We start from the raw sequence: 18450 nt of genomic DNA, 5'->3' as shown, positions 1-18450 counted from the left end.
TCCGTGGCGCAATTGGCTAGCGCGATCTGCTGTTGACCGAAAGGTTGGAGTTTCAAGCCGACCCGGTGGTGGTGCGGCGCTTTTTTTTCTTTGCACTGATAGCTTTGGAGAAATGTTCTCGCGGTGGTGAGATTGGAGCACGACTGTCTCCTTGGCGCAATTGGCTAGCACATTCGGCTGTTAACCGAAAATTTGGAGTTTCGAGCCCTCCCGGGAGTGGTGTGTCGCGTTTTTCTTTGCCCTGATAGCTTTGAAAATATGTTCTGATGGTGGTGAGACTGGAGCACGACTGTCTCCGTGGCGCAATTGGCTAGCGCGATCTGCTGTTGACCGAAAGGTTGGAGGTTCGAGCCCACCCGGTCCGGTGGTGGTGCGACGCTTCTTTTTCTTTGGGCTGATAGCTCGGAAGAAATGTTGTGACGGTGGTGAGAGTGGAGCACGACTGTCTCCGTGGCGCAATTGGCTAGCGCGTTCGGCAGTTAACCGAAAAGTTGGAGGTTCGAGCCCTCTCGGGAGTGGTGTGTTGCTTTTTTTTCTTTGGGCTGATAGCTTTGAAGATATGTTTTGATGGTGGTGAGAGCTGAGCAGGACTGTCTCCGTGGCACAATTGGCTAGCACTTTCGGCTATCAACCGAAAAATTGGAGTTTCGAGCCCACCCGGTGGTGGTGGGGCGCTTTTTTTTCTTTGCGCTGATAGCTTTGGAGAAAGGTTCTGACGGTGGTGAGATTGGAGCACGACAATCTCCGTGGCGCATTTGGCTAGCACGTTCGGCCGTTAACCGAAAGGTTTGAGGTTCGAGCCCACCCGGTGGTGGTGCGGCACTTTTTTTTCTTTGGGCTGATAGCTTTGAAGATATGTTCTGATGGTGGTTAGAGTGGAGCGCGACTGTCTCCGTGGCGCAATCGGCTAGCGCGATCGGCTGTAAATCGAAAAGTTGGAGGTTCGAGCCCACCCGGGGATGGTGCGGCGCTCTTTTTTCTTTGGGCTGATAGCTTTGAAGATATGTTTTGATGGTGGTGAGAGTGGAGCAGGACTGTCTCCGTGGCACAATTGGCTAGCACGTTCGGCTGGTAACCGAAAAATTGGAGTTTCAAGCCCTCCCGGGAGTGGTGGGTTGCTTTTTTCTTTGCGCTGATAGCTTTGAAGATATGTTCTCATGGTGGCTAAAGTGGTGCAGGACTGTCTCCGTGGCGCAATTGGCTAGCGCGTTCGGCTGTTAACCGAAAGGGTTGAGGTTCGAGCCCACCCGGTGGTGGTGCGGGCTTTTTTTCTATGGTCTGATAGCTTTGAAGATATGTTCTGATGGTGGTGAGAGTGGTGCAGGACTGTCTCCGTGGCGCAATTGGCTAGCGCGATCGACTGTTAACCGAAAGGTTGGAGGTTCGAGCCCACCCGGTGGTGGTGTGGCGCTTTTTTTCTTTGGGCTGATAGCTTTGAAGATATGTTCTGATGGTGGTGAGAGTGGAGCAGGACTGTCTCCGTGGCGCAATTGGCTAGCGTGACCGGTTGTTAACCGAAAGGTTGGAGTTTCGAGCCCACGCGGGGACGGTGTGTCGCTTTTTTTTCTTTGCGCTGATAGCTTTGAAGACATGTTCTGATGGTGGTGAGAGTGGAGCAGGACTGTCTCCGTGGCGCAATTGGCTAGCGCGATCGTCTGTTAACAGAAAGGATGGAGGTTCGAGCCCACCTGGGGGTGGTGCGGCGCTTTTTTTCTTTAGGCTGGTAGCTTTGAAGATATGTTCTGATGTTGGTGGGAGTGGAGCACGACTGTCTCCATGGCGCAATTGGCGAGCGCGATTGGCTGTTAACCGAAAGTTTGGAGGTTGGAGCCCACCCGGGGCCAGTGTTTCGCTTTTTTTTCTTTGGGCTGATAGCTTTGAAGATATGTTTTGATGGTGGTGTGAGTGGAGCAGGACTGTCTCCGTGGCACAATTGGCTAGCACGTTCGGCTGATAACCGAAAAATTGGAGTTTCAAGCCCTCCCGGGAGTGGTGGGTTGCTTTTTTCTTTGCGCTGATAGCTTTGAAGATATGTTCTGATGGTGGCTAAAGTGGTGCAGGACTGTCTCCGTGGCGCAATTGGCTAGCGCGTTCGGCTGTTAACCGAAAGGGTTGAGGTTCGAGCCCACCCGGTGGTGGTGCGGGCTTTTTTTCTATGGTCTGATAGCTTTGAAGATATGTTCTGATGGTGGTGAGAGTGGAGCACGACTGTCTCCGTGGCGCAATTGGCTAGCGCGATCGGCTGTTAACTGAAAGGTTGGAGGTTCGAGCCCTCCCGGGAGTGGTGTGTTGCTTTTTTTTCTTTAGGCTGAAAGCTTTGAAGATATGTTCTGGTGGTGGTGAGAGGGGAGCAGGACTGTCTCCATGGCGCAATTGGATAGAGCGATCGGCTGTTAACCGAAAGGTTGGAGTTTCGAGCCCACGCGGTGGCGGTGCGGCGCTTTTTTTTCTTTGGGCTGATAGCTTTGAAGATATGTTCTGATGGTGGTGAGAGTGAAGCAGGACTGTCTCCGTGGCACAATTGGCTAGCGCGATCGGCTGTTAACCAAAAGGTTGGAGTTTCGAGCCCACCCGGTGGTGGTTCGGCGCTTTTTTTTCTTTGAGCTGATAGCACTGAACATATGTTCTGACGGTGGTGAGAGTGGAGCACGACTGTCTCCGTGGCGCAATCGGCTAGCGCAATCGGCTGTTCACCGAAAGTTTGGAGGTTCGTGCCCACCCGGTGGTGGTGGGGCGCTTTTTTATCTTTGCGCTGATAGCTTTGGAGAAATGTTCTGACAGTGGTGAGATTGGAGCATGACTATCTCCGTGGCGCAATTGGCTAGCACGTTCGGCTGTCAACCGAAAAATTGGAGTTTCGAGCCCACCCGGTGGTGGTGGGGCGCTTTTTTTTCTTTGCGCTGATAGCTTTGGAGAAAGGTTCTGACCGTGGTGAGACTGGGGCACGACAATCTCCGTGGCGTAATTGGCTAGCACGTTCAGCCGTTAACCGGAAGTTTGGAGGTTCGAGCCCACCCGGGGTTGGTGCGGGCTTTTTTTTCTAAGCGCTGATAGCTTTGAAAATATGTTCTGATGGTGGTGAGACTGGAGCACGACTGTCTCCGTGGCGCAATTGGCTAGCGCGATCTGCTGTTGACCGAAAGGTTGGAGTTTCAAGCCCACCCGGGGGTGTTGCGGCGCTTTTTTTTTCTTTGCACTGATAGCTTTGGAGAAATGTTCTCGCGGTGGTGAGATTGGAGCACGACTGTCTCCTTGGCGCAATTGGCTAGCACATTCGGCTGTTAACCGAAAGGTTGGAGTTTCGAGCCCACCCGGGGACGGTGTGTCGCTTTTTTTTTCTTTGCGCTGATAGCTTTGAAGACATGTTCTGATGGTGGTGAGAGTGGAGCAGGACTGTCTCCGTGGCGCAATTGGTTAGCGCGATCGGCTGTTAACAGAAAGGATGGAGGTTCGAGCCCACCTGCGGGTGGTGCGGCGCTTTTTTTCTTTAGGCTGGTAGCTTTGAGGATATGTTCTGATGTTGGTGAGAGTGGAGCACGACTGTCTCCATGGCGCAATTGGCGAGCGCGATCGGCTGTTAACCGAAAGTTTGGAGGTTCGAGCCCACCCGGGGCCGGTGTGTCGCTTTTTTTCTTTGCGCTGATAGCTTTGAAGATATGTTCTGATGGTGGTGAATGTGGAGCACGACTGTCTCCATGGCGCAATTGGCTAGCGCGATCTGCTGTTGACCGAAAGGTTGGAGTTTCGAGCCCACCCGGTGGTGGTGCGGCGCTTTTTTTTCTTTGCACAGATAGCTTTGGAGAAATGTTCTCGCGGTGGTGAGATTGGAGCACGACAGTCTCCTTGGCGCAATTGGCTAGCACATTCGGCTGTTAACCGAAAAATTGGAGTTTTGAGATCTCCCGGGAGTGGTGTGTCGCGTTTTTCTTTGCCCTGATAGCTTTGAAAATATGTTCTGATGGTGGTGAGACTGGAGCACGACTGTCTCCGTGGCGCAATTGGCTAGCGCGATGTGCTGTTGACCGAAATGTTGGAGGTTGGAGCCCACCCGGTCCGGTGGTGGTGCGACGCTTCTTTTTCTTTGGGCTGATAGCTCTGAAGAAATGTTCTGACGGTGGTGAGAGTGGAGCACGACTGTCTCCGTGGCGCAATTGGCTAGCGCGTTCGGCAGTTAACCGAAAAATTGGAGTTTCGAGCCCACCCGGTGGTGGCGGGGCGCTTTTTTTTCTTTGCGCTGATAGCTTTGGAGAAAGGTTCTGACCGTGGTGAGACTGTGGCACGACAATCTCCGTGGCGCAATTGGCTAGCACGTTCAGCCGTTAACCGGAAGTTTGGAGGTTTGAGCCCACCCGGGGTTGGTGCGGGCTTTTTTTTCTATGGGCTGATTGCTTTGAAGATGTGTTCTGATGGTGGTGAGAGAGGAGCAGGACTGTCTCCCTGGCGCAATTGGCTCGCGCGATCGGCTGTTCACCGAAAGGTTGGAGGTTCGAGCCCACTCGGTGGTGGTGGGGCGCTTTTTTTTCTTTGGGCTGATAGCTCTGAAGAAATGTTTTGACGGTGGTGAGCGTGGAGCACGACTGTCTCCGTGGCGCAATTGGCTAGCACGTTTGGCTGTTAACCGAAAAATTGGAGTTTCGAGCCCTCCCTGGAGTGGTGTGTCGCGTTTTTCTAAGCGCTGATAGCTTTGAAAATATGTTCTGATGGTGGTGAGACTGGAGCACGACTGTCTCCGTGGCGCAATTGGCTAGCGCGATCTGCTGTTGACCGAAAGGTTGGAGTTTCAAGCCCACCCGGTGGTGGTGCGGCGCTTTTTTTTTCTTTGCACTGATAGCTTTGGAGAAATGTTCTCGCGGTGGTGAGATTGGAGCACGACTGTCTCCTTGGCGCAATTGGCTAGCACATTCGGCTGTTAACCGAAAATTTGGAGTTTCGAGCCCTCCCGGGAGTGGTGTGTCGCGTTTTTCTTTGCCCTGATAGCTTTGAAAATATGTTCTGATGGTGGTGAGACTGGAGCACGACTGTCTCCGTGGCGCAATTGGCTAGCGCGATCTGCTGTTGACCGAAAGGTTGGAGGTTCGAGCCCACCCGGTCCGGTGGTGGTGCGACGCTTCTTTTTCTTTGGGCTGATAGCTCGGAAGAAATGTTGTGACGGTGGTGAGAGTGGAGCACGACTGTCTCCGTGGCGCAATTGGCTAGCGCGTTCGGCAGTTAACCGAAAAGTTGGAGGTTCGAGCCCTCTCGGGAGTGGTGTGTTGCTTTTTTTTCTTTGGGCTGATAGCTTTGAAGATATGTTTTGATGGTGGTGAGAGCTGAGCAGGACTGTCTCCGTGGCACAATTGGCTAGCACGTTCGGCTATCAACCGAAAAATTGGAGTTTCGAGCCCACCCGGTGGTGGTGGGGCGCTTTTTTTTCTTTGCGCTGATAGCTTTGGAGAAAGGTTCTGACGGTGGTGAGATTGGAGCACGACAATCTCCGTGGCGCATTTGGCTAGCACGTTCGGCCGTTAACCGAAAGGTTTGAGGTTCGAGCCCACCCGGTGGTGGTGCGGCACTTTTTTTTCTTTGGGCTGATAGCTTTGAAGATATGTTCTGATGGTGGTTAGAGTGGAGCGCGACTGTCTCCGTGGCGCAATCGGCTAGCGCGATCGGCTGTAAATCGAAAGGTTGGAGGTTCGAGCCCACCCGGGGATGGTGCGGCGCTCTTTTTTCTTTGGGCTGATAGCTTTGAAGATATGTTTTGATGGTGGTGAGAGTGGAGCAGGACTGTCTCCGTGGCACAATTGGCTAGCACGTTCGGCTGGTAACCGAAAAATTGGAGTTTCAAGCCCTCCCGGGAGTGGTGGGTTGCTTTTTTCTTTGCGCTGATAGCTTTGAAGATATGTTCTCATGGTGGCTAAAGTGGTGCAGGACTGTCTCCGTGGCGCAATTGGCTAGCGCGTTCGGCTGTTAACCGAAAGGGTTGAGGTTCGAGCCCACCCGGTGGTGGTGCGGGCTTTTTTTCTATGGTCTGATAGCTTTGAAGATATGTTCTGATGGTGGTGAGAGTGGTGCAGGACTGTCTCCGTGGCGCAATTGGCTAGCGCGATCGACTGTTAACCGAAAGGTTGGAGGTTCGAGCCCACCCGGTGGTGGTGTGGCGCTTTTTTTCTTTGGGCTGATAGCTTTGAAGATATGTTCTGATGGTGGTGAGAGTGGAGCAGGACTGTCTCCGTGGCGCAATTGGCTAGCGTGACCGGCTGTTAACCGAAAGGTTGGAGTTTCGAGCCCACGCGGGGACGGTGTGTCGCTTTTTTTTCTTTGCGCTGATAGCTTTGAAGACATGTTCTGATGGTGGTGAGAGTGGAGCAGGACTGTCTCCGTGGCGCAATTGGCTAGCGCGATCGGCTGTTAACAGAAAGGATGGAGGTTCGAGCCCACCTGGGGGTGGTGCGGCGCTTTTTTTCTTTAGGCTGGTAGCTTTGAAGATATGTTCTGATGTTGGTGAGAGTGGAGCACGACTGTCTCCATGGCGCAATTGGCGAGCGCGATTGGCTGTTAACCGAAAGTTTGGAGGTTCGAGCCCACCCGGGGCCAGTGTTTCGCTTTTTTTTCTTTGGGCTGATAGCTTTGAAGATATGTTTTGATGGTGGTGTGAGTGGAGCAGGACTGTCTCCGTGGCACAATTGGCTAGCACGTTCGGCTGATAACCGAAAAATTGGAGTTTCAAGCCCTCCCGGGAGTGGTGGGTTGCTTTTTTCTTTGCGCTGATAGCTTTGAAGATATGTTCTGATGGTGGCTAAAGTGTTGCAGGACTGTCTCCGTGGCGCAATTGGCTAGCGCGTTCGGCTGTTAACCGAAAGGGTTGAGGTTCGAGCCCACACGGTGGTGGTGCGGGCTTTTTTTCTATGGTCTGATAGCTTTGAAGATATGTTCTGATGGTGGTGAGAGTGGAGCACGACGGTCTCCGTGGCGCAATTGGCTAGCGCGATCGGCTGTTAACTGAAAGGTTGGAGGTTCGAGCCCTCCCGGGAGTGGTGTGTTGCTTTTTTTTCTTTAGGCTGAAAGCTTTGAAGATATGTTCTGGTGGTGGTGAGAGGGGAGCAGGACTGTCTCCATGGCGCAATTGGATAGAGCGATCGGCTGTTAACCGAAAGGTTGGAGTTTCGAGCCCACCCGGTGGCGGTGCGGCGCTTTTTTTTTCTTTGGGCTGATAGCTTTGAAGATATGTTCTGATGGTGGTGAGAGTGAAGCAGGACTGTCTCCGTGGCACAATTGGCTAGCGCGATCGGCTGTTAACCAAAAGGTTGGAGTTTCGAGCCCACCCGGTGGTGGTTCGGCGCTTTTTTTTCTTTGAGCTGATAGCACTGAACATATGTTCTGACGGTGGTGAGAGTGGAGCACGACTGTCTCCGTGGCGCAATCGGCTAGCGCGATCGGCTGTTCACCGAAAGTTTGGAGGTTCGTGCCCACCCGGTGGTGGTGGGGCGCTTTTTTATCTTTGCGCTGATAGCTTTGGAGAAATGTTCTGACAGTGGTGAGATTGGAGCATGACTATCTCCGTGGCGCAATTGGCTAGCACGTTCGGCTGTCAACCGAAAAATTGGAGTTTCGAGCCCACCCGGTGGTGGTGGGGCGCTTTTTTTTCTTTGCGCTGATAGCTTTGGAGAAAGGTTCTGACCGTGGTGAGACTGGGGCACGACAATCTCCGTGGCGCAATTGGCTAGCACGTTCAGCCGTTAACCGGAAGTTTGGAGGTTCGAGCCCACCCGGGGTTGGTGCGGGCTTTTTTTTCTAAGCGCTGATAGCTTTGAAAATATGTTCTGATGGTGGTGAGACTGGAGCACGACTGTCTCCGTGGCGCAATTGGCTAGCGCGATCTGCTGTTGACCGAAAGGTTGGAGTTTCAAGCCCACCCGGTGGTGGTGCGGCGCTTTTTTTTCTTTGCACTGATAGCTTTGGAGAAATGTTCTCGCGGTGGTGAGATTGGAGCACGACTGTCTCCTTGGCGCAATTGGCTAGCACATTCGGCTGTTAACCGAAAATTTGGAGTTTCGAGCCCTCCCGAGAGTGGTGTGTCGCGTTTTTCTTTGCCCTGATAGCTTTGAAAATATGTTCTGATGGTGGTGAGACTGGAGCACGACTGTCTCCGTGGCGCAATTGGCTAGCGCGATCTGCTGTTGACCGAAAGGTTGGAGGTTCGAGCCCACCCGGTCCGGTGGTGGTGCGACGCTTCTTTTTCTTTGGGCTGATAGCTCGGAAGAAATGTTGTGACGGTGGTGAGAGTGGAGCACGACTGTCTCCGTGGCGCAATTGGCTAGCGCGTTCGGCAGTTAACCGAAAAGTTGGAGGTTCGAGCCCTCTCGGGAGTGGTGTGTTGCTTTTTTTTCTTTGGGCTGATAGCTTTGAAGATATGTTTTGATGGTGGTGAGAGTGGAGCAGGACAATCTCCGTGGCGCATTTGGCTAGCACGTTCGGCCGTTAACCGAAAGATCGGAGGTTCGTGCCCACCCGTGGTGGTGCGGGCTTTTTTTCTATGGGCTGATTGCTTTGAAGATATGTTCTGATGGTGGTGAAAGTGGAGCACGACTGTCTACGTGGCGCAAATGGCTAGGGCGATCGGCTGGTAACCGAAAAATTGGAGTTTCAAGCCCTCCCGGGAGTGGTGGGTTGCTTTTTTCTTTGCGCTGATAGCTTTGAAGATATGTTCTGATGGTGGCTAAAGTGGTGCAGGACTGTCTCCGTGGCGCAATTGGCTAGCGCGTTTGGCTGTTAACCGAAAGGGTTGAGGTTCGAGCCCACCCGGTGGTGGTGCGGGCTTTTTTTCTTCTATGGTCTGATAGCTTTGAAGATATGTTCTGATGGTGGTGAGAGTGATGCAGGACTGTCTCCGTGGTGCAATTGGCTAGCGCGATCGACTGTTAACCGAAAGGTTGGAGGTGCGAGCCCACCCGGTGGTGGTGTGGCGCTTTTTTCCTTTGGGCTGATAGCTTTGAAGATATGTTCTGATGGTGGTGAGAGTGGTGCAGGACTGTCTCCGTGACACAATTGGCTAGCGCGATCGGCTGTTAACCGAAAGGCTGGAGTTTCGAGCCCACCCGGGGACGGTGTGTCGCTTTTTTTTTCTTTGCGCTGATAGCTTTGAAGACATGTTCTGATGGTGGTGAGAGTGGAGCAGGACTGTCTCCGTGGCGCAATTGGTTAGCGCGATCGGCTGTTAACAGAAAGGATGGAGGTTCGAGCCCACCTGGGGGTGGTGCGGCGCTTTTTTTCTTTAGGCTGGTAGCTTTGAAGATATGTTCTGATGTTGGTGAGAGTGGAGCACGACTGTCTCCATGGCGCAATTGGCGAGCGCGATCGGCTGTTAACCGAAAGTTTGGAGGTTCGAGCCCACCCGGGGCCGGTGTGTCGCTTTTTTTTCTTTGCGCTGATAGCTTTGAAGATATGTTCTGATGGTGGTGAATGTGGAGCACGACTGTCTCCATGGCGCAATTGGCTAGCGCGATCTGCTGTTGACCGAAAGGTTGGAGTTTCGAGCCCACCCGGTGGTGGTGCGGCGCTTTTTTTCTTTGCACTGATAGCTTTGGAGAAATGTTCTCGCGGTGGTGAGATTGGAGCATGACAGTCTCCTTGGCGCAATTGGCTAGCACATTCGGCTGTTAACCGAAAAATTGGAGTTTTGAGATCTCCCGGGAGTGGTGTGTCGCGTTTTTCTTTGCCCTGATAGCTTTGAAAATATGTTCTGATGGTGGTGAGACTGGAGCACGACTGTCTTCGTGGCGCAATTGGCTAGCGCGATGTGCTGTTGACCGAAAGGTTGGAGGTTGGAGCCCACCCGGTCCGGTGGTGGTGCGACGCTTCTTTTTCTTTGGGCTGATAGCTCTGAAGAAATGTTCTGACGGTGGTGAGAGTGGAGCACGACTGTCTCCGTGGCGCAATTGGCTAGCGCGTTCGGCAGTGAACCGAAAAATTGGAGTTTCGAGCCCACCCGGTGGTGGCGGGGCGCTTTTTTTTCTTTGCGCTGATAGCTTTGGAGAAAGGTTCTGACCGTGGTGAGACTGGGGCACGACAATCTCCGTGGCGCAATTGGCTAGCACGTTCAGCCGTTAACCGGAAGTTTGGAGGTTCGAGCCCACCCGGGGTTGGTGCGGGCTTTTTTTTCTATGGGCTGATTGCTTTGAAGATGTGTTCTGATGGTGGTGAGGGAGGAGCAGGACTGTCTCCCTGGCGCAATTGGCTCGCGCGATCGGCTGTTCACCGAAAGGTTGGAGGTTCGAGCCCACTCGGTGGTGGTGGGGCGCTTTTTTTTCTTTGGGCTGATAGCTCTGAAGAAATGTTTTGACGGTGGTGAGCGTGGAGCACGACTGTCTCCGTGGCGCAATTGGCTAGCACGTTTGGCTGTTAACCGAAAAATTGGAGTTTCGAGCCCTCCCTGGAGTGGTGTGTCGCGTTTTTCTAAGCGCTGATAGCTTTGAAAATATGTTCTGATGGTGGTGAGACTGGAGCACGACTGTCTCCGTGGCGCAATTGGCTAGCGCGATCTGCTGTTGACCGAAAGGTTGGAGTTTCAAGCCCACCCGGTGGTGGTGCGGCGTTTTTTTTTCTTTGAACTGATAGCTTTGGAGAAATGTTCTCGCGGTGGTGAGATTGGAGCACGACTGTCTCCTTGGCGCAATTGGCTAGCACATTCGGCTGTTAACCGAAAATTTGGAGTTTCGAGCCCTCCCGGGAGTGGTGTGTCGCGTTTTTCTTTGCCCTGATAGCTTTGAAAATATGTTCTGAGGGTGGTGAGACTGGAGCACGACTGTCTCCGTGGCGCAATTGGCTAGCGCGATCTGCTGTTGACCGAAAGGTTGGAGGTTCGAGCCCACCCGGCGATGGTGCGGCGCTCTTTTTTCTTTGGGCTGATAGCTTTGAAGATATGTTTTGATGGTGGTGAGAGTGGAGCAGGACTGTCTCCGTGGCACAATTGGCTAGCACGTTCGGCTGGTAACCGAAAAATTGGAGTTTCAAGCCCTCCCGGGAGTGGTGGGTTGCTTTTTTCTTTGCGCTGATAGCTTTGAAGATATGTTCTCATGGTGGCTAAAGTGGTGCAGGACTGTCTCCGTGGCGCAATTGGCTAGCGCGTTCGGCTGTTAACCGAAAGGGTTGAGGTTCGAGCCCACCCGGTGGTGGTGCGGGCTTTTTTTCTATGGTCTGATAGCTTTGAAGATATGTTCTGATGGTGGTGAGAGTGGTGCAGGACTGTCTCCGTGGCGCAATTGGCTAGCGCGATCGACTGTTAACCGAAAGGTTGGAGGTTCGAGCCCACCCGGTGGTGGTGTGGCGCTTTTTTTCTTTGGGCTGATAGCTTTGAAGATATGTTCTGATGGTGGTGAGAGTGGAGCAGGACTGTCTCCGTGGCGCAATTGGCTAGCGTGACCGGCTGTTAACCGAAAGGTTGGAGTTTCGAGCCCACGCGGGGACGGTGTGTCGCTTTTTTTTCTTTGCGCTGATAGCTTTGAAGACATGTTCTGATGGTGGTGAGAGTGGAGCAGGACTGTCTCCGTGGCGCAATTGGCTAGCGCGATCGGCTGTTAACAGAAAGGATGGAGGTTCGAGCCCACCTGGGGGTGGTGCGGCGCTTTTTTTCTTTAGGCTGGTAGCTTTGAAGATATGTTCTGATGTTGGTGAGAGTGGAGCACGACTGTCTCCATGGCGCAATTGGCGAGCGCGATTGGCTGTTAACCGAAAGTTTGGAGGTTCGAGCCCACCCGGGGCCAGTGTTTCGCTTTTTTTTCTTTGGGCTGATAGCTTTGAAGATATGTTTTGATGGTGGTGTGAGTGGAGCAGGACTGTCTCCGTGGCACAATTGGCTAGCACGTTCGGCTGATAACCGAAAAATTGGAGTTTCAAGCCCTCCCGGGAGTGGTGGGTTGCTTTTTTCTTTGCGCTGATAGCTTTGAAGATATGTTCTGATGGTGGCTAAAGTGGTGCAGGACTGTCTCCGTGGCGCAATTGGCTAGCGCGTTCGGCTGTTAACCGAAAGGGTTGAGGTTCGAGCCCACCCGGTGGTGGTGCGGGCTTTTTTTCTATGGTCTGATAGCTTTGAAGATATGTTCTGATGGTGGTGAGAGTGATGCAGGACTGTCTCCGTGGCGCAATTGGCTAGCGCGATCGACTGTTAACCGAAAGGTTGGAGGTGCGAGCCCACCCGGTGGTGGTGTGGCACTTTTTTTCTTTGGGCTGATAGCTTTGAAGATATGTTCTGATGGTGGTGAGAGTGGAGCAGGACTGTCTCCGTGGCGCAATTGGCTAGCGCGATCGGCTGTTAACCGAAAGGTTGGAGTTTTGAGCCCACCCGGGGACGGTGTGTCGCTTTTTTTTTCTTTGCGCTGATAGCTTTGAAGACATGTTCTGATGGTGGTGAGAGTGGAGCAGGACTGTCTCCGTGGCGCAATTGGCTAGCGCGATCGGCTGTTAACAGAAAGGATGGAGGTTCGAGCCCACCTGGGGGTGGTGCGGCGCTTTTTTTCTTTAGGCTGGTAGCTTTGAAGATATGTTCTGATGTTGGTGAGAGTGGAGCACGACTGTCTCCATGGCGCTATTGGCGAGCGCGATCGGCTGTTAACCGAAAGTTTGGAGGTTCGAGCCCACCCGGGGCCGGTGTGTCGCTTTTTTTTCTTTGCGCTGATAGATTTGAAGATATGTTCTGATGGTGGTGAATGTGGAGCACGTCTGTCTCCGTGGCGCAATTGGCTTGCGCGATCTGCTGTTTACCGAAAGGTTGGAGTTTTGAGCCCACCCGGTGGTGGTGCGGCGCTTTTTTTTTGCACTGATAGCTTTGGAGAAATGTTCTCGCGGTGGTGAGATTGGAGCACGACTGTCTCCTTGGCGCAATTGGCTAGCACATTCGGCTGTTAACCGAAAATTTGGAGTTTCGAGCCCTCCCGGGAGTGGTGTGTCGCGTTTTTCTTTGCCCTGATAGCTTTGAAAATATGTTCTGATGGGGGTGAGACTGGAGCACGACTGTCTCCGTGGCGCAATTGGCTAGCGCGATCTGCTGTTGACCGAAAGGTTGGAGGTTCGAGCCCACCCAGTCCGGTGGTGGTGCGACGCTTCTTTTTCTTTGGGCTGATAGCTCGGAAGAAATGTTGTGACGGTGGTGAGAGTGGAGCACGACTGTCTCCGTGGCGCAATTGGCTAGCGCGTTCGGCAGTTAACCGAAAAGTTGGAGGTTCGAGCCCTCTCGGGAGTGGTGTGTTGCTTTTTTTTCTTTGTGCTGATAGCTTTGAAGATATGTTTTGATGGTGGTGAGAGCTGAGCAGGACTGTCTCCGTGGCACAATTGGCTAGCACGTTCGGCTATCAACCGAAAAATTGGAGTTTCGAGCCCACCCGGTGGTGGTGGGGCGCTTTTTTTTCTTTGCGCTGATAGCTTTGGAGAAAGGTTCTGACGGTGGTGAGATTGGAGCACGACAATCTCCGTGGCGCATTTGGCTAGCACGTTCGGCCGTTAACCGAAAGGTTTGAGGTTCGAGCCCACCCGGTGGTGGTGCGGCACTTTTTTTTCTTTGGGCTGATAGCTTTGAAGATATGTTCTGATCGTGGTTAGAGTGGAGCGCGACTGTCTCCGTGGCGCAATCGGCTAGCGCGATCGGCTGTAAATCGAAAGGTTGGAGGTTCGAGCCCACCCGGGGATGGTGCGGCGCTCTTTTTTCTTTGGGCTGATAGCTTTGAAGATATGTTTTGATGGTGGTGAGAGTGGAGCAGGACTGTCTCCGTGGCACAATTGGCTAGCACGTTCGGCTGGTAACCGAAAAATTGGAGTTTCAAGCCCTCCCGGGAGTGGTGGGTTGCTTTTTTCTTTGCGCTGATAGCTTTGAAGATATGTTCTGATGGTGGCTAAAGTGGTGCAGGACTGTCTCCGTGGCGCAATTGGCTAGCGCGTTCGGCTGTTAACCGAAAGGGTTGAGGTTCGAGCCCACCCGGTGGTGGTGCGAGCTTTTTTTCTATGGTCTGATAGCTTTGAAGATATGTTCTGATGGTGGTGAGAGTGATGCAGGACTGTCTCCGTGGCGCAATTGGCTAGCGCGATCGACTGTTAACCGAAAGGTTGGAGGTTCGAGCCCACCCGGTGGTGGTGTGGCGCTTTTTTTCTTTGGGCTGATAGCTTTGAAGATATGTTCTGATGGTGGTGAGAGTGGAGCAGGACTGTCTCCGTGGCGCAATTGGCTAGCGTGACCGGCTGTTAACCAAAAGGTTGGAGTTTCGAGCCCACCCGGGGACGGTGTGTCGCTTTTTTTTCTTTGCGCTGATAGCTTTGAAGACATGTTCTGATGGTTGTGAGAGTGGAGCAGGACTGTCTCCGTGGCGCAATTGGCTAGCGCGATCGGCTGTTAACAGAAAGGATGGAGGTTCGAGCCCACCTGGGGGTGGTGCGGCGCTTTTTTTCTTTAGGCTGGTAGCTTTGAAGATATGTTCTGATGTTGGTGAGAGTGGAGCACGACTGTCTCCACGGCGCAATTGGCGAGCGCGATCGGCTGTTAACCGAAAGTTTGGAGGTTCGAGCCCACCCGGGGCCAGTGTTTCGCTTTTTTTTCTTTGGGCTGATAGCTTTGAAGATATGTTTTGATGGTGGTGTGAGTGGGGCAGGACTGTCTCCGTGGCACAATTGGCTAGCACGTTCGGCTGATAACCGAAAAATTGGAGTTTCAAGCCCTCCCGGGAGTGGTGGGTTGCTTTTTTCTTTGCGCTGATAGCTTTGAAGATATGTTCTGATGGTGGCTAAAGTGGTGCAGGACTGTCTCCGTGGCGCAATTGGCTAGCGCGTTCGGCTGTTAACCGAAAGGGTTGAGGTTCGAGCCCACCCGGTGGTGGTGCGGGCTTTTTTTTCTATGGTCTGATAGCTTTGAAGATATGTTCTGATGGTGGTGAGAGTGATGCAGGACTGTCTCCGTGGCGCAATTGGCTAGCGCGATCGACTGTTAACCGAAAGGTTGGAGGTGCGAGCCCACCCGGGGGTGATGTGGCACTTTTTTTCTTTGGGCTGATAGCTTTGAAGATATGTTCTGATGGTGGTGAGAGTGGAGCAGGACTGTCTCCGTGGCGCAATTGGCTAGCGCGATCGGCTGTTAACCGAAAGGTTGGAGTTTCGAGCCCACCCGGGGACGGTGTGTCGCTTTTTTTTTCTTTGCGCTGATAGCTTTGAAGACATGTTCTGATGGTGGTGAGAGTGGAGCAGGACTGTCTCCGTGGCGCAATTGGCTAGCGCGATCGGCTGTTAACAGAAAGGATGGAGGTTCGAGCCCACCTGGGGGTGGTGCGGCGCTTTTTTTCTTTAGGCTGGTAGCTTTGAAGATATGTTCTGATGTTGGTGAGAGTGGAGCACGACTGTCTCCATGGCGCAATTGGCGAGCGCGATCGGCTGTTAACCGAAAGTGTGGAGGTTCGAGCCCACCCGGGGCCGGTGTGTCGCTTTGTTTTCTTTGCGCTGATAGATTTGAAGATATGTTCTGATGGTGGTGAATGTGGAGCACGTCTGTCTCCGTGGCGCAATTGGCTAGCGCGATCTGCTGTTTACCGAAAGGTTGGAGTTTTGAGCCCACCCGGTGGTGGTGCGGCGCTTTTTTTTTTGCACTGATAGCTTTGGAGAAATGTTCTCGCGGTGGTGAGATTGGAGCACGACAGTCTCCTTGGCGCAATTGGCTAGCACATTCGGCTGTTAACCGAAAAATTGGAGTTTCGAGCCCTCCCGGGAGTGGTGTGTCGCGTTTTTCTTTGCCCTGATAGCTTTGAAAATATGTTCTGATGGTGGTGAGAGTGGAGCACGACTGTCTCCGTGGCGCAATTTGCTAGGGCGATCGGCTGTTAACCGAAAGGTTGAAGGTTTGAGCCCTCTCGGGAGTGGTGTGTTGCTTTTTTTTCTTTGGGCTGATAGCTTTGAAGATATGTTTTGATGGTGGTGAGAGTGAAGCAGGACTGTCTCCGTGGCACAATTGGCTAGCACGTTCGGCTGTCAACCGAAACATTGGAGGTTCGAGCCCACCCGGTGGTGGTGGGGCGCTTTTTTTTCTTTGCGCTGATAGCTTTGGAGAAAGGTTCTGACGGTGGTGAGATTGGAGCACGACAATCTCCGTGGCGCATTTGGCTAGCACGTTCGGCCGTTAACCGAAAGGTCGGAGGTCCGAGCCCACCCGTGGTGGTGCGGGCTTTTTTTTCTATGGGCTGATTGCTTTGAAGATATGTTCTGATGGTGGTGAAAGAGGAGCAGGACTGTCTCCGTGGCGCAAATGGCTAGGGCGATCGGCTGTTAACCGGAAAGTTGGAAGTTCGAACCCTCCCGGGAGGGGTGTGTTGCTTTTTTCTTTGCACTGATAGCTTTGAAGATATGTTCTGACGGTGGTGAGAGGGGACCAGGACTGTCTCCGTGGCGCAATTGGCTAGCGCGATCGGCTGTTAACCGAAAGGTTTGAGGTTCGAGCCCACCAGGTGGTGGTGCGGCACTTTTTTTTCTTTGGGCTGATAGCTTTGAAGATATGTTCTGATGGTGGTTAGAGTGGAGCGCGACTGTCTCCGTGGCGCAATTGGCTAGCGCGATCGGCTGTAAATCGAAAGGTTGGAGGTTCGAGCCCACCCGGGGATGGTGCGGCGCTCTTTTTTCTTTGGGCTGATAGCTTTGAAGATATGTTTTGATGGTGGTGAGAGTGGAGCAGGACTGTCTCCGTGGCACAATTGGCTAGCACGTTCGGCTGGTAACCGAAAAATTGGAGTTTCAAGCCCTCCCGGGAGTGGTGGGTTGCTTTTTTCTTTGCGCTGATAGCTTTGAAGATATGTTCTGATGGTGGCTAAAGTGGTGCAGGACTGTCTCCGTGGCGCAATTGGCTAGCGCGTTCGGCTGTTAACCGAAAGGGTTGAAGTTCGAGCCCACCCGGTGGTGGTGCGGGCTTTTTTTCTATGGTCTGATAGCTTTGAAGATATGTTCTAATGGTGGTGAGAGTGATGCAGGACTGTCTCCGTGGCGCAATTGGCTAGCGCGATCGACTGTTAACCGAAAGGTTGGAGTTTCGAGCCCACCCGGGGACGGTGTGTCGCTTTTTTTTCTTTGCGCTGATAGCTTTGAAAACATGTTCTGATGGTGGTGAGAGTGGAGCAGGACTGTCTCCGTGGCGCAATTGGCTAGCGCGATCGGCTGTTAACAGAAAGGATGGAGGTTCGAGCCCACCTGGGGGTGGTGGGTTGCTTTTTTCTTTGCGCTGATAGCTTTGAAGATATGTTCTGATGGTGGCTAAAGTGGTGCAGGACTGTCTCCGTGGCGCAATTGGCTAGCGCGTTCGGCTGTTAAACGAAAGGGTTGAGGTTCGAGCCCACCCGGTGGTGGTGCGTGCTTTTTTTCTATGGTCTGATAGCTTTGAAGATATGTTCTGATGGTGGTGAGAGTGATGCAGGACTGTCTCCGTGGCGCAATTGGCTAGCGCGATCGACTGTTAACCGAAAGGTTGGAGGTGCGAGCCCACCCGGTGGTGGTGTGGCACTTTTTTTCTTTGGGCTGATAGCTTTGAAGATATGTTCTGATGGTGGTGAGAGTGGAGCAGGACTGTCTCCGTGGCGCAATTGGCTAGCGCGATCGGCTGTTAACCGAAAGGTTGGAGTTTCGAGCCCACCCCGGGACGGTGTGTCGCTTTTTTTTTCTTTGCGCTGATAGCTTTGAAGACATGTTCTGATGGTGGTGAGAGTGGAGCAGGACTGTCTCCGCGGCGCAACTGGCTAGCGTGATCGGCTGTTAACAGAAAGGATGGAGGTTCGAGCCCACCTGGGGGTGGTGCGGCGCTTTTTTTCTTTAGGCTGGTAGCTTTGAAGATATGTTCTGATGTTGGTGAGAGTGGAGCACGACTGTCTCCATGGCGCAATTGGCGAGCGCGATCGGCTGTTAACCGAAAGTTTGGAGGTTCGAGCCCACCCGGGGCCGGTGTGTCGCTTTTTTTTCTTTGCGCTGATAGCTTTGAAGATATGTTCTGATGGTGGTGAATGTGGAGCACGACTGTCTCCGTGGCGCAATTGGCTAGCGCGATCGGCTGTTAGCCGAAAGGTTGGAGGTTCGAGCCCACCCGGTGGTGGTGCGGCGTTTCTTTTTCTTTGGGCTGATAGCTCTGAAGAAATGTTCTGACGGTGGTGAGAGTGGAGCACGACTGTCTCCGTGGCGCAGTTAGCTAGCGCGATTTCCAGTTAACCGAAAAGTTGGAAGTTTGAGCCCACCCGCTGGTGGTGCGGCACTTTTTTTTCTTTGGGCTGATAGCTTCGAAGATATGTTCTGATAGTGGTGAGAGTATAGCAGGACTATCTCCGTGGCGCAATTTGCTAGCGCAATCGGCTGTTAAGCGAAAAATTGGAGTTTCGAGCCCTCCCAGGAGTGGTGTGTCGCGTTTTTCTTTGCGCTGATAGCTTTGAAAATATGTTCTGATGGTGGTGAGACTGGAGCACGACTGTCTCCGTGGCG

This window comes from Rhipicephalus microplus, unplaced genomic scaffold (genome assembly GCF_043290135.1).
Source record: "Rhipicephalus microplus isolate Deutch F79 unplaced genomic scaffold, USDA_Rmic scaffold_26, whole genome shotgun sequence".
NCBI classification, from domain to species: Eukaryota; Metazoa; Arthropoda; class Arachnida; order Ixodida; family Ixodidae; genus Rhipicephalus; species Rhipicephalus microplus.
The sequence above is the reverse complement of the archived record's forward strand: the minus strand, read 5'-3'. Positions refer to the sequence as shown.